This window comes from Peromyscus maniculatus, chromosome 5 (assembly GCF_049852395.1).
Source record: "Peromyscus maniculatus bairdii isolate BWxNUB_F1_BW_parent chromosome 5, HU_Pman_BW_mat_3.1, whole genome shotgun sequence".
In the NCBI taxonomy this organism is placed as follows: Eukaryota; Metazoa; Chordata; class Mammalia; order Rodentia; family Cricetidae; genus Peromyscus; species Peromyscus maniculatus.
Window position 1 is genome coordinate 47,342,269 of NC_134856.1, and position 16,395 is coordinate 47,358,663.

The window sequence follows — 16,395 nt, forward strand, 5'->3', positions numbered from 1 at the left end:
CCTGTGGCACCAAAAACTCTAAGTTCATCATTGCCACACAGAGTACGCCCTTAAAACAATGCGACAGACTGGCTGTACCCACTGCTGTACCACTGAGATGGGCTTAAGGGTTGATTTTAGCTTCATCATGTGTTGGAATGTGTTCTTCATCCTGCAGGACATATGTGCGGAAGAGGATTATTCCTTTGGGTGAGTCAGTATCTGCTATGAACTCCAAAGGACTGATTCACTAGGAGCCTGTGAGGGCATTGCAGTCCGTCAGCTCACACATCCACAACAACCAGCTTGATGACAGCTCCTATCAGCCAATCCAGAGACTTCCTTGAATCACCAGGAGAGGGAGTCGAGGGTGTACAGCTTTAACCCAACCAGCAGAAGGACTTGGGCTGCACTTGGAGGGGGAGGGATGGGGAGAGGAAGGGAGGAAAAGAGGTAAGAAACTCTGGGTGGAAGGCTGGGGAACCTGCAAGGGACCGAACCAGGTCCTCTGAATGTGGCTGACAGTTGGGTGGCTTGCTCTGCTTGTGGGGCTCCTGGCAGTGGGACTTGGATTTATCCCTGGTGCATGAACTGGCTTTTTGGAGACCGCTCCTTATAGTAGGAGATCTTGCTCAGCCTTGATGCAGGGGGGAGGGGCTTGGGCCTGCTTCAACTTGATGTGCCAGACCTTGTTGACTCCCCATGGGAGGCCTTACCCTTTCTGAGGGGTGGATGGGGGGGGGCGGTGTGGGAGGAAGGTTGGGGGGAAAGCAGGAGGAGGTGAGGGAAGAGGAACTGTGGTTGATATGTAAAATGAAAAAAATTTAAATAAAATAATATAAACTAAAAGTAATAAATGATGAGAAATGTAAGGATTAAGCCAAGTTAGAGCTTTTTGGCTCTGTGGGGAAAAAAAGCCACATTGCCTCTCTGGCGGCTCACTGTGAGCATCAGTGCTTACTAAATGCTTACAAATATTAATTGCTAATGCTGCTGTTGTACCATAGGGACCAATTCTAATAAACACAAGAGGTAAAGAAGGACGAACCCGCTAACAGAATTTCCTTCATTTCCTACATGACTATGTAATACCCATTTCATGCAAAATAAGAATAAAACACTGTGTTTGTGGAACCACTGTTTAAGGACTGAACATGGGTATTTACACGTATTAGCATTCCTGATCCTAGTTATCTCAGGAGATATGTATCAATGGCATCTCCATTTTACACATGGTAAATCTGAAGTTCAGGAAGATAAATGTGCCCAGGGCCTCAATCCCAGCTGTAGAAGCAAGGATCCTAGCCAGTGAGATTCCAAAGCCGTTGCTCTTTCTTGCATGAGCAGCTCTGGTTCGGCTGTTTGTTTTCAGCCAAAGTCCAGTTCACTGAATGTCTGTGAGAAAAGAGTGTGAGGACCACCAGGGAGATGGTCCCGTTGCATAGCAACCCTGTACTTGAGCGTGGTGAGAGGAGATAGGCTCCTCAAGTTTTTTTTAAAGCATAATCACTAAAAATAGCCTGAGATGTGACAGATAAACCCGGGGTCTCATTGGAGAAGGAAAACGCATCTTGCAGGACTGAATGTCTTGGTTGTGTTGTCCCTGGGGAAATGTAAAGTTATAGGACGCTGGATATCTGCAGCTTTTCCCCGACAAGCACTCTGCTGCATTTCACTCATCCGTGAGGCCCCATGAAATCTACAGGTCTCATGAAATCTCTATCTTCATATTTCACTCTCTGAGTCTGCTGCTGGAATCCAAGCTGACACTCTCTACTTGATTGCAAAACACGGCCTTCAGCTTCACCATATTAATCTCCTGGAAATTAATCACCTTGGCAGGAATCACCTGAGGTGCACACATTTAGAATGCTTACATTCATCACTCTGGGAGAGACCGTACCAATCACAGCGGCTCCAACTATAAATCTCAAGCCTTGTGAAGAATATTAGATATTTAATTAGATCCCAAAGACCCTCTTCACCGAGTACCTTAAGAGTCTCTGCATCCTCTTTGGAGACTGATAATTAAAGGAGGAACTCACCCACGAGTCCTCTCTCCTCCCCTGAGAAGCTGCACATGCCCATTAGAGTAATTGCTGAACCTGAAGATTGGCCTGGCTGTGGAAGGCACAAAATGCTGTGAAAAGAAAAGGAAGTACAAGCATTTGCCCACAAAGAACTTCCAAGCTAGTTGGCCATTTCTGTATTCAGATATTCCATAAATATTTATTAACACAAAATAATGGGCTCCTGAGATGTCCACTTTCTAATCCCCTGAATTTGTCTGTTTAATTACATGCCCCCAAAGGGAGTAAGAATGGTACGTGGAATTCAGAGCACTAATCCATTGGCTTTAAACTGGAAAGATTAGCCTGGATTATCCAAGTGAGCTCAATGTATTCAAAGAAGTCCTTAAAAAATGGGAGGAAAAAAAAGATGAAGGAAAGTGGGAAGTTGATATGACCATGAAACAAAGGGACACAGAGATACATGTCTGACTTGAAAGATGGAGAAAGGTGACCCAGGTCAAGGCACCAGTGTTTTACAGCACCAGTGTTGTCATCTACAAAGTTCAGGCTTGAGAACTGATATATAAACAACATTATATATATCTACATATCTACCTCACAATTCTGGCAGGAGAGATGGCTCAGCAGGTAAAGGTCTTGCTGCCCAGCATGACACTTGAGTTCAGTCCTGGACATGGTGGAAGAAAAGAACCAACTCCTGTAAGTTGTCCTCTGACCTCCACATTTATGTGCAAGCACGTACATGAACAAACACACACGCACACACACAACAATAACCACAAATCCATAATGTTTTAATGAGTTTAATATTTTGTGTTGAGCCCCATTTATAATCACCTTTGCCTAGATTCAACTCAAAGGCCACATGTGAGATGTGTTCAGAAGAGCAAGACAAGAAACTCCTCTGGATACAGAACCCGTAGCACCTGCCAACGCACATTCCTTCTAGACCAGTGAGATCCTCTTTGAATGGCTGCCTTCCAGAGCTGTATGAGAATAAAAGCGCATTGTTTAAAGCCCACTCGTGTGTGGCGATCATTTTGCCACATCAGCAAAAATAAAACTAATACCAGAACCTATTCAGTGCATAGTCAATGGTTTCATGTTCTGTCCCAGATTCAGTGGTGAAGATGACAGCTTCCATCTCTGTTATCTGCTCACACAGAGTGGTGCAGCCTAGAGAGAAACCAAGTCATCATCAGCTCTGACACAGGCTCTTATCTTAAAACACCATGGCCAAAAAAGCAAGTTGGGGAGGAAAGGGTTTATTTGACTTACACTTTCACATCACAGTTCATCACCAAAGGAAGTCAGAACAGGAATTCAAACAGAGCAGGAACCTAGAGCAGGAGCTGATGGAGAGGCCATGGAGGGGTCCTACCTACTGGCTTGCTCAATCTGCTTGCTTTCTTTTTCTTTTTCTTTTTCCTTTTCTTTTTCTTTTTCTTTTTTTTTTTTCAAGACAGGGTTTTTCTGTTTATCTTTGTGCCTTTCCTGGAACTCATTCTGTAGCCCAGGCTGGGTTCTAACCACAGAGATCCGCCTGCCTCTGCCTCCCGAGTACTGGGATTAAAGGCTTGTGCCACCACTGCCCAGCTCAACCCACTTTCTTATAGAACTCAGGACCACCAGCCCAGGGATGGCAACACCCATAATGGGCCGGGCCCTCCCCCATCAATCACTAATTAAGAAAATGCCTTACAGTCTTACCTACAGCCTGATCTTGTTCAGGCATTCTCTTAATTGAGGTTTATGGTGATATTTTATTTGTACTGAAATGTGGTTTTATTTGTATGTTAATAAATAAAGTTGCCTGGGGGTCAGAGCTAATAGTAAGCCATAGCAGAAGTCTGGCAGTGGTAGCACATGCCTTCAATCCTGATCACATGACAGGCAGATCTCTGTGTGTTCAAGGATACCACCAGCATGGAGACACATGCCTTTAATCTCAATACCAACCATAGAAGATCTGGAGGTCTGTATAAATGGGCAGTGACAAGGAGGTCATGTGGTTGGGTTTACAACCAATGAGAAGGCAGAACAGAAAGTCTATAAGAAGACAAAGACACAGGAAGGAGGTCTCTGGCGAAGGGAAGGACAGGAGCAGCAGTGAAGGGTAAGGTTTTTAGCGCTTAGCTATTACTCTGACCTCTTGGGCTTTCATCTCTGCATTGGCTCTGTGTTTCTTATTTAACAATACGATTACATCTACAGAGGTTTCCTCCTCTCAGATCACTTTAGCTTATGTCAAGCTGACATAAAACCAGCCAGTACAGTTGTGAAGAAAAGTGCACAGAATATTACCAACTTAGTTGGAGATGATAGATGTGTCTCTGCACAGGGGAAATCCCCCATGTAGATGAAGAAATTGGAGAAAGGAGTTCTCACCTGTGGCAACAGCACATGCAAAGGACCTGAGGTGGAAGATCATGGCAATTCAAATGTAAGAGGCTTCCTTTTGCCACTGAGGGAAAGGACAGATTGAGACATGGGGAAACTTGAGACATCAGTAAAGGCATCATCACTGTGTTGTTCCGCACATGGGAAGACAATGGCAACTTAGAGCTCACAGCAGCTGTGGAGATGGTTCAGGATACATTCAAGAACAGAACTCACAGAGGTGCATGTGTGTCTTTGTCTATGCTGGCTTGGTTATTTCGAGCTATATGGCCTGAAAAGGTGTATTTAGTTCATATGGTAGTTCTAGTTTTAATTTTTTTGAGAAACATCCATATCAGTATCCATAGTGGCTGGACTAATTTACATTCCTACCACTAGTAACTAAAGTTTGCTAGCCCATGTCCTCACCAGCATTTATTGTCATGTGTTTTCTAGACGATGGCAACTCTGACTGAGGTAAGATGGAATCTTAGTTTTGATTTGCATTGTGAGAGGGTGGGGAAGGGAGAGACTGCAGTACTTGCCCTCTGCATACACCAACCTTAGCATAATCAGCTGGGGGACTCTTAGCAGCACCAGCCATTTCCACATGAGCAAAGAGAAAATGAGGAGCAATTAGACTATCAAGTTTACTTTAGTCAACACGCCTGACAGACAGCACACTTTCTGGTGCATATCATTGAAATTCACCTACCTGTCACTTTTCCTTTTAAGCTCAGGTTTTATCAAAACAAATGAGAATTGAAAAGTTCTTCTGTCTTCTGGGCATGGCCATCACAGTCACAGACACACGGCAACTGTGGCTACCTCCCATGAGGTTATGGCAGGGGCGAAAGGGAGGGGGATAAAAGGAAGAGAAAGTCATAGTGAGTTTACTTACAATTAATTCTGTACATGTATGTGATTATCAAAAATAAATAATTAGAAAAAGAGGAACTCAAAACTTCCACCTATCCAAAATGCAGTTTTCATCTGACAATTTCAAATACATTTTGAAAAGAGTTGGCCTGGAGAAAAGTATATGATACGTAAACTTTTAGTGTCAAAGAAAGATGCAACATTGTATATACTTTAGCACATTTCACTTTGTATGTAAGGAAATATCTTTTGACCTATATATGAATTACATGAACTATTCAAAAGCTATGGGAAAATACAGAGTAATTATTTCTATATGATGTACTTAGAATTATTTCTGTTTTCTACTTTTATGATCCCTGATCTTTTAATTTCCTAGAAAGATCTGTAATATTGCTTTATCTGAAAAATTTTAATATTAATATGTAATAATTAATATGTAATCATATATATGATTACAGACCTAGTATTGAAAATTGAATAAAGGTATAATGATGTTACAGACTATTTTTTAAAAAATGTTAGAAGCCCATACAATGTATTAAAGAATTAGGAAGCAGTGAAGTTGTTTCTCCTTTAAACCTAATCTATAACTCTATTAATATGATAAAAGACTGCTTTCCTAGTTTCAAGAGAGTGTGAAATAGACTTCTCTCCCTTAGGCGAATGACCTTTAACTGGAATCAGAGATTCAAACATTTAAAAAAAAATTGCAAACACTCCTAAAGGCTTCTTCACCTTTTACTTGAAATCCAGTATGAAAGAGAAAAGAGGCATCCTTGAAAATAAGAGAAAGAGAAACTACAGTGTATCATCCTCTAAGTGAGGCAGGTGTGTAAGGACTACAGTTGCCATTCCCAAACACCTGCAAATTCAGGCAGGGTCTTCCCTCATCTGCTTAGAAGAGGACAGGAGCTCCTGCCAGGATCCAACAGGCTCAATAGTCATACTTTGGACAGGTACAATGCTATTAGCTCACTCATTCCAAAAGCATCCACAAAGAACTCCTCCTGTTATAACAGTAAATCTTTCAGGAATGACTTGGCAAGCAGGAAGCCAGAAATCCAATCACATTAAAGGTAAAGACAATTGAATGTCCAAGTGCATTATAAATTGTCAAATGTTCCAAGATGTAAGTGCCACAGGCAAAAACAACTTCATATTCACTTATTAAGTCATAACCAACTACATGCTCTGCTGATATGCATGCTGATAGTACCGAATTCCTACTCTGTTATGCACACGCATCTGTGTGGTACCCTGCCCTTAAGTGTGAGTCAAACCAAAGAAGAAACATGTGGTATGAAGAATATAATCTAGATGAGAGATCTCAGACTCAGGATCTTGGACTTGAGCCAATGTGATAATGGGATGCAACTTGTGCACTCTGAGATGGATTTACTTGTTGGGGGCCAGAGTATAGACTATGGTAGGTAAAGGCCAAAGATTCCTATGTCCTAGTAGTATGTGACTGTGCCTTCCTAATCTTCTCTCTTGAACATAGGGTGTTAGATTATTTGTCGGGAGACTTTAATCAAAGGGAACATTAATTCAAGGTGTGTCTGATATAGTCACATGGGCCTTTGTGGGTAGGCCAAATGTCAGAGCTATGGTCTTGCTGGCTTAAAGAAAACAAGAAGTCAAGTTGTGAATGGGATGCCTCTAGTAACTAATGGGGACTCTTGCCAGCAGCCAGCAAGAAAATGGCGACCTTCCACCATAGGGAACTGAATTCTTCTAGCACTAGAAAAAGCAGAGAAGAGGACAGATGATGGAAACAGATGATGACAATGACATTGTCCTGTTAATTTCCTCTTGGCTGTGATGAAATACCTGACAGAAGTCAAATTATGGGAGCTTTATGTTGTCTCACAGTTGAAAGGATGTAGTGCATTACAATAGGGAAGACATGGCAGTTGGAGACCTGTTCGTGGTGGCAGAAGCTTCCTGCGGGGTTTGTCACACCTTAGATAATCAGGAAGCTCTCAGCTTGGGCAGGAAGTGGACCCAGAAATAACCCTCAGAGGCCCTTCCCCAGTGACTCACCTCCACCAGCCATGTCTCCCACCTCAAAGTTTCTACAGCCTCTCCTACACAGTGCCACAAGCTGTGGCCATGTCTGTGAGGGATTGTCTGGACTGATGATTGATGTGGAAGGGCTTAACCCATTGTAGGTGCTGTCATCCCTAGGCAAGCGGGCCTGGGCTGTATCAAAAATTCTGATTTTCCAGACGAACTTGGATTTCAGAACTCTGTCTCTGCATCCTTTGTGTGTGTGTGTGTGTGTGTGTGTGTGTGTGTGTGTGTGTGTGTGGGTGGGTGTGTGTGTGGGTGTGGGGGGGTGGGGTAGAAGAGTGTCTGTGTGTGGGGAGTGTCTGTGTGTGTGTGGTTGTGGTGTGTGTCTGTGTCTGTGTGTATGTGTGGAGTGAGAGTGTATGTGTCTGTGTGTTGTATGTGCTTCTGCATTCAGTAAACCCCGGCTGAGTGCTGAGACCCTGCTTTTCCTGCCTTCCTATTCTTAAAATCTAGAGAAAATGAATCTGTTCCTACAATCCTAGAGGATATCACCCTAACATTATCAGTCTTCACAGCTCTGACCCTGCCTCTGCGCCCCCTTTGAATACCAAACTAAGACTTTCACCCCTAGGGAGCTAAGCTGCATCCCTAACAATGCTGACAGAACCACTCAAGCCAGCTTCAGAACATGAATAAAGGACCAGTGTTATGACATATTGTGCAGGGGACCCCCCCCCCCCAGATGACTGGACCAGGGTGTCCCACTCTTGGGGGAAAACATGCCATGCACATGTAGCAGTGGGTGGCAGGCAGCAGCATGTCCTTCACACCCTAGGTGCTGCATCTGCACAGAAATATAATGAGTTCATTATAATAGTGAAGAGAAAGATAGGGAAAGATAGAAAGAAGAGAGAGGAAAAGGGGGGGTCGAGGGTGCACACCTTGTGGGAAAGGAGAGAAAGAGAGCAGAAGAGAGAGAGAAAAGGGAGGGGGGTTCCTTAAAATGAGCTTTTATGTCAGGATACAGGATGGTGCCAGGGGCAGGATTTCAAGGGATGGGTCAGAATATTAATATCCCTCCATTATGGTTATTATTTTTTTAAAAAAAGGTGAGTTATAGAAGCAAGTGGGGGAACAAGGGCGCTGAATTCCTGAGACTGCTTCAAGCTGACAAGGAGCAAAGTGGGAAAGGGGAACCAGGAGTCACTCACAGCAGAAGGTCTCAGGAATGTTCCTAGAGGGGGCTGAGAGAGCAGGTTACAGCAGTCCTGTTCCAGGAGCTTGTGGGGAAATGGCACACCAAATCAGGAGCGTAGAAGCCATGGCATCTGCTATTTCTCTGGAGGTCAGGCAGGCAGGAACAGTGAATCTGAGAAATATGCTTGAAAATAGGTGGGGTCAAAAATGGGCTCTGGAAACTGTTAGTTTTCAGCAGACAGGATTTCTTGACACAGTGGCAGAAGTTTTCCCAGGAACCTGCAGGCATCTGTAAGACAGCTGAAACAGATTTACATCATAGCAAAAGGGTTAAAAATCTTTAGAACCATTTGTAGTCAATGCTGTATATCTGAAATCTGTACCGTGAAGTCTGTGAATGAGGCATACCTGTCTGTAATATTAACAGGAAACATATCATTGAGCTATCAAGGTGCTTGTAATCTTGGGATTGGGTTTGTTAAACTGATACCCTAGTGTAGCAGTAGCGCCTGCGTTACCACTAACCGTTCACCATGTCTGAGCGAAGGGCTGCGGATTAAAAAATAGAGACAAGAGACAGCGAGTCATTCGTACGATTGGATGTCGAATGCCGTTTATTGAAAGAGGGAGGAAACCTTAAATACAGGCTTACAACACAAATGGAGGATCCCCTGAGGGCAGAAGTTCGCTACCAATGGTCTACATTCTAGACCCAAAGTTCTGCATTCTTGCATCTAAGTTGTTTACACCAAATACAGGATGTAGGAACAAAGAACCTCCGGTAAGCTCTCCGATGATCCTAAGGTGAGAAGGACACCGGCAGGGAATCTGAATAGGAAGGACACCTGGTCAGGCAAGCAAGGCTGCAGCCACTCACAGTCGGGGGTCAGGGCCCATGGCGCCCACAGGTCCCCCCTTTTTATTAAATGAGCTTCTGACTTAGGTTGCGTGGGACCAGCAGACCACCTTACCCGTCATAGAGACACTTGCCCAGGCCACACAAGTGCTCTGTCTTAGGTTGGAGGCAGCGGCCCAAGCATTACCCGTCTCTGAATACTCATTATCATACAGACTCAACCATGTGAGCTGTAGAGTGACTGCCGCCAAAGATCTCAAAGTGGCACTGGGCTTGCAATCTGTGCGACACAGAAAAGACCAGCAGAAGTCCTAACCCACCCATAGCCAGAGGGCTACAGGCAATTGAGCCATTCCCTATTTAAACGAGCCTTACCGCAAATAGGAGTCCTGTAAGGTGGAATCCTGAGCAAATGGAACTTGAGTTTTAAATAATTTACAACTTACAAAGCCAATTATAATGTATAAAAGTGGAATTAAACTTATCATGCCCAATAAGAAGAAAGATTAACTAACTGTGGTAGCTACTTTTGCTGCCAGGGTCTCCATTGTGCTAGCTGTAGTAACCAATTATGAAATAGCAATCCCAGAAACAATAGCAGCAGTGGCAACAGCGATGTCAGTGTCTCTTCTGGAGCGTGTGAGCATCATCTGTGTCTAGCTGCCACGGTCCACTGGCATGGACACGGCTCCAGGAACACGAACCACCAAGGCCCATTTTTCTTGATCCCAGCACTACTTAGGCTGGCAGGTCTGCAAGAGAACAACTGAGAGACATAAAGAAAACAGAAAACAAAAACAGCAAACAAGGAGCAGAACTAATGGCCTCAGTAATGGCTACATTCAGGCTCACAAATTTTGAGGTATCTTCAGAAAGGCTAGATGAATTTCAGGAGGCAAATAAATGTTGCACAGAGCCATTCCTGAAAAGTAGGTACTACACCAGCTTGAGGGGGGTTGCAAAATGCGAAAAGCTTAGCTGGCATGCTACTGTTAGCAAATGAAGTTCATTGACCTTCAGAGTTATCCTTGATCTCCAAGGTGTGATACATTCTCAATGTTTTTTGAAAAAAGTTACCATACATTACCTTCTGAAGAATCCAACCACATGGCTACAGTTCCTAGGCTTACAATAATGTTTGCCAAGGCTGGCCATATTGGGCTCTCAATCCCCATTGGCATCAGAAGGGGAGAGTTTTTTACGAAGGCCCAATAGGTCTCTGCCATGTTGGGATTCAGCAGCAGCCACAGAGCGTACACAGCGTTCAGGAACCCACAGAGGAATTTCATTGTCCTGCGGAAAGACACAAACAGATCCCCGGGCCCACACCAACACTGGATCGGGTCCCCTCCAAGTGCCAGTAGAAAGATCTTTCCATCGCACCAGAGGATGATTTGCAACAGGAGCCCTCCAGTGCTTATCTGCAGCAGATACTCCAGCAGAATCCACCGATAAAAAATTTAAAATATATAAAACAAGGGAAAGAATAGAATGTGGAGAGGAGAGATGAGCCCCTAACTCCCCCCTTTTTACTTTAGCAATATAAGTTTTTAAGGTACGATGGCAGCGTTCTACTATAGCCTGCCCTTGAGGATTATAAGGAATACCAGTCTTATTAACAATAGAAAAATCTTGGCAGAATTTTGAAAATCCCGTACTACTGTAGGCAGGACCATTATCAGTCTTTATGCATTTTGGCACTCCCATGTAAGCAAAAGCATGAAGACAATGATTCTTTACATCCTTAACCTTTTCCCCTGAATGGACAGAAGCAAAAATTAGAGAAGAATATGTATCAATAGACACATGGACATGTTGTAATTTTCCAAAGGAAGGCACGTGTGTGACGTCCATCTGCCACACATGATTAGGTAAAAGTCCTCGAGGATTAACTCCCAAATGAGGAACAGGTAAAAATTCCACACAAGTAGGGCATGATTTAACTATCTGGATGGCTTGTTCCCGGGTTATGCCTGTATGATAACGGAGAGATCCAGCATTAAGATGATAACGCTGATGCAACTGAGTAGCCTTATCAAAGGCAGAACAGACTAATGTGACAGCCATACGAGTAATGGCGTCAGCCCTCTGATTACCTTCACTTAGAGGTCCAGGCAATTGAGTATGAGCTCTGATGTGGCCCACATAAAGGTTATGTGAGCGAGACCATATAAGTCCTTGTACTTGCAATAAGTATTCATGAATGAAAGAAATGGATGGTATGTAGGCTGTTGTTTCCAAAGGCATAATGGCATGTGCCACATATTGACTATCGGTATAAATATTTACACTCTCATCAGAAAACATCTGTAAAGCAAGCAACAGCGCCTGTACCTCTGCCACCTGGGCAGAAGTGCCCTGGACTTTTATTCTCTTTACTATGTTACCAGAAACCACCACAGCAAAACCACGTGAAGTGCCATCAGTAAATACCACACAGGCCTGAGGAATAGGAGTCATTTGTACTATCTTGGGAAATATAACAGGATGCAATTTAAAAAATTGACACACATCATTGGAGGGGTAGTGAGTATCAAACTGACCCTGCATGGAGCATGTCAATATGGCCCAATCATTATCATTAGCTTGCAACCATGCTACTTGAGACTGGGTGTATGGGGTCACCACAATATCTGGCTCCTTACCAAAAGTTTGAACACTGATCTTGATTCCCTTAAATATAATCTGAGCGACAGCCTGTGGATAAGGAGTGATGATTTTTGCTGGAGAAGCTGGGGAATGTACCCATAAAATAGGACCTGTTTGCCAAAACACTCCAGTAGGTGAATGAGTAAAACAAAATATCAAATACAATAAGGGAGAATTAAGATCTATATACTGTACGTGAGCCTGTTTCAGGGCCTCTTGCACACGTTGTAGGACTACACGTCCTTCAGCTGTTAATTTACGGGGAGATGAAGGGTCAGGGTCGCCCTTTAAGACATCATACAAGGGGCGAAGCTGACCTGTTGGAATTTTTAAAGTGGGCCGAAGCCATTGAATATCTCCCAGAAAGGTTTGGAAATCATTAAGTGTGCGTAGCTGATCCATGCGCAGAGTAATCTTTTGTGGGCGTATACCCGTGCGTAACAATTCATGACCTAAATAATGATAGGGAAAAGATACCTGTACCTTTTCTGGGGCTATCTGTAAATTAGCCAAGCTAAGAACCTCTTGTAAATAAGAAAAGGCATCAAAAACAAGTTTTTTATCTTTAGCAGCCATTAATATATCATCCATATAGTGAATTCTATAAACACCTGGAAAAGCTTTTCGAACTGGAGCTAGGGCCAAAGACACATAAATTTGACATATAGTAGGGCTATTGGCCATTCCTTGAGGCAATACCACCCACTGATATCTCTGATAAGGTTCCTTAAGATTTTCTGAAGGAACACTGAAAGCAAAGCGAGGACTGTCCTCAGGATGCAAAGGAATGGTGAAGAAACAATCCCTCAAGTCAACCACAATTAAGTGCCAATGCTTAGGAATTGCCACAGGGGCAGGCAGGCCAGGCTGTGTTGCTCCCATGAGAAGCATGGTTTTATTTACAGCTCTAAGATCCTGTAACAGCCTCCATTTTCCTGATTTCTTTTTAATAACAAATATAGGTGAGTTCCAAGGTGAAGTGGAAGGAATGATATGTCCAGCATCTAACTGCTCCTTAACCAATGCATACGCAGCCTCCAATTTTTCCTTAGCAAGGGGCCACTGCTCCACCCATACAGGGTCATCACTCTTCCAAGTGATTTTTATTGGTTGTATTATTGAAGGCTGCTGTGCAGTGACCCCTACGGAAAAGATCCTAATCCTCTAGTATCGCCAGGACCCCTAGTGACACAGTTTTTGTCTGCCGCAGGGAGCGGGTCTCCTTGCAACATTTTCCCTAAGCCTTTGCCCGGGCAGTAGCCCTGACTCTTCAGCATCTGTTGTACAGGCTGTGTAGTAAGCACCGCTCCCATGCCATCCAACACATCCCGTCCCCACAAGTTCACTGGAATGTCAGGTAGCACAAAGGGTTGAAAAGTTCCTGCATGACCTTCCTCATCCTTCCAATTTAAAAGTAGCTTGCTCTGTAATGGCGACTGAGCTGTGCCGATACCTTGTAGGTGAGAGGTAGAATCTTTAAGGGGCCAAGCTTCGGGCCAATGTTTTAAAGAAATAACTGAAGTGTCAGCGCCAGTATCTAAAAGACCCTGAAAATTGTGATCATTAACTTTTAAATTTAGCATGGGTCTTTGTTCTAAGGTGGAAACCCAGCACGCTAGAGGGCCCGTAGAGCCAAATCCACCCTCACCTCTGTGTGGTTTAAGAAAAGGATTATTAGTATGAAAGCGGGGCATCAAAAGCAGTTGTGCTATGCGAGCACCCTGGGGAATAATAGTCACCCCTTTACCAGCCTCAACCATGATTCTAATTTCCCCTTCAGAGTCTTCATCTATCACTCCTGGAATTACTCTAATACCTTGCATAAGAGCGCTACTCCTGCCCAGAATCAGTCCTAAAGACCCTGCAGGTAGTGGACCCATAACTCCAGTACCGAGAGCCTGGGGACCCATCTGAGGTGTTAATACTGTTCTGGTGGAGGAGCAGAGGTCCAATCCTGCGCTTCCAGGGGTGCCTCTGATAAGGTCTTGGACAAAAAGGGGTTCCTTCGAGGAACAAACTGGATGGGATGGTGGGAAACTGGGGATGGGACAGGTGTATCCAGGGCTCCGTACACCTGGCTTTGGGGGGTCCGGAGCGGACCCCGCTGCCCGTTTCCCGACGGCGGTAACCTATTTCCCTGAGCATCAGCCTTAGATCGGCACTCATTACTCCAGTGATGCCCCTTTTTACATCGCGGGCAAAGTCCCGGTGTCTTTGCCGTTGCTTGGGCTCCAGGACAATTTTTCTTAACATGACCTTGCTGGCCGCATCCAAAACAGGTTTTTGGGCGGTTTCCTCCAGAATTAATCCCCCTCATGGCTGAGGCCATTACCTGTCCCATGATGTGATGCCCATCTATATCTCTACATAGTTTAAGATAATCATTTAAGCTCTTATTTTTATGAGGCCTAATGGCCTCCTTGCAATATTTATTGGCATTTTCAAAGGCCAGTTGCTTTACTATGGGCATGGCTTGATCAACATCCCCAAACACTCTCCCTGCTAGTTGAAGCAGGCGATCTACAAATTCTGCAAATGGTTCTGACGGCCCTTGAATGACTTTAGATAGTTGTTCACCAGCAGCTTTATTAGGTAGCCCTTTCCACGCTCTGGTAGCGGCCACACTAATCTGTGCATAAACTGCAGGATCATACAAAATCTGTGCTTGTAAAGTGGCATACTGCCCTGAACCCGTGAGCATCTCAAGATTACGAGCCGGGAAGCCTGCAGCAGCATTTCTATTAGCTGTAGTTTGACAATGTTCTTGAAACTCACTCCTCCAAATTAAATAATCCCCCCCAGAGAGAGCGGCGCGACACAGCTGCATCCAATCGCTAGGGGTGCAATTTGAGGCAGAAAAAGATTCAAGTATAGCGATGGTAAAAGGAGCATGGGGCCCATATGACATCACAGCTTCCTTGAGCTGTTTGATGCTTTTAAAATCTAGAGGATTGTGCTCCCTTTGTCTCTGCCCTTGAGCATTTTGAGTCTCTATAACCGGGTAAGCAACTCCCCCCGTCAATCCCTCCATGGGTGCGGAAGGAAGGACCTCCGTGTTGCAAAAGTCAGGATTATAGGTTGGAGGTCTATCCTTGCGAGAAATCTGTGATTTCCCTCTTAGGCATCTAGCATCCTTTTCTGATCTGACTTCTACATCATCACCCTCTAAAGATGACTCTGCAGAATCGGAAGACGACTCTGCCGAATCAGAAACATCAGAAGTTTGAAGGGTTCTGAGAGCCTCCTCTATCTGAGACTCCTCCAACACAGTTTTAGCTTCATTTAAATGTTCTTGGACTTCAATATCATCACTAAGCAATGCATCCTTAACCAAGCGCCACAAAGAAAAAGTAGCTAAGGATACGGAATCAGGTCCTTCTTTATGCAAATATTTCTGTAAGTCAACCTTGACCTGTTCCCAATCTGGTATATTAAATCCTCCGGAGACCAGAAACCAAGGACTAGCATTCTGGAGGATTTGAACAAAATCTTTAGCCGTCTTGCTCTTAATGATAGTGCCTTGCCGCCTCAACAGTCCAATTAATTGTTCCTCGAGGAGCGACTGTGAGCTAGCAGCACCCATTCCAATCCACTCTTACCGTAAAATGCCGGCCGGCCTTCCAAGAGTGTCCGTCAGCTGTTCCTTCTTACTCAAATCTCGGTCGGAACCTCCATCTGTAGCAGTAGCGCCTGCGTTACCACTAACCGTTCACCATGTCTGAGCGAAGGGCTGCGGATTAAAAAATAGAGACAAGAGACAGCGAGTCATTCGTACGATTGGATGTCGAATGCCGTTTATTGAAAGAGGGAGGAAACCTTAAATACAGGCTTACAACACAAATGGAGGATCCCCTGAGGGCAGAAGTTCGCTACCAATGGTCTACATTCTAGACCCAAAGTTCTGCATTCTTGCATCTAAGTTGTTTACACCAAATACAGGATGTAGGAACAAAGAACCTCCGGTAAGCTCTCCGATGATCCTAAGGTGAGAAGGACACCGGCAGGGAATCTGAATAGGAAGGACACCTGGTCAGGCAAGCAAGGCTGCAGCCACTCACAGTCGGGGGTCAGGGCCCATGGCGCCCACACCCTAGTCATCAAACATAGTCAGATCTGAGAAAGATAAATTTAAGAAGTGAGACAGCTTTCCAGCTACCTAGGCAGCAATCCAAAGTCTCTCCATGATCATTAGGGGACAGAAGCCCCACAGGCCCCACTTGTTCAGCTAATAAGCCCAGAAGATCTGACAATTTTTTTTCCTGTGGAGTAGAAATTTGGGGAAACTGACCCACCTTGACTTTGCAGTATGGGGCAATTGATCCTCTATTGTTCCACTTATTCACAGTCTGGACTGGATTTCAGCTTTTTGCTGTCTGTCTGGCTTTGCCATAAGCTTCCAGGTGGAAG

The 16,395-nt window shown here is 44.4% G+C and overlaps 1 long non-coding RNA gene across 1 annotated transcript; it reads right to left on the bottom strand.

The window, feature by feature from the left end:
• Positions 1-2,799: 2,799 nt before the first annotated feature.
• Positions 2,800-7,516, bottom strand: LOC143273319 (uncharacterized). Its single transcript, XR_013051315.1, has 2 exons — positions 3,089-7,516; positions 2,800-2,998 (listed from the first exon to the last, which is right to left on the bottom strand). It is a non-coding gene; the product is annotated as an uncharacterized LOC143273319 (long non-coding RNA).
• Between the last annotated feature and the right edge of the window lie 8,879 nt (positions 7,517-16,395).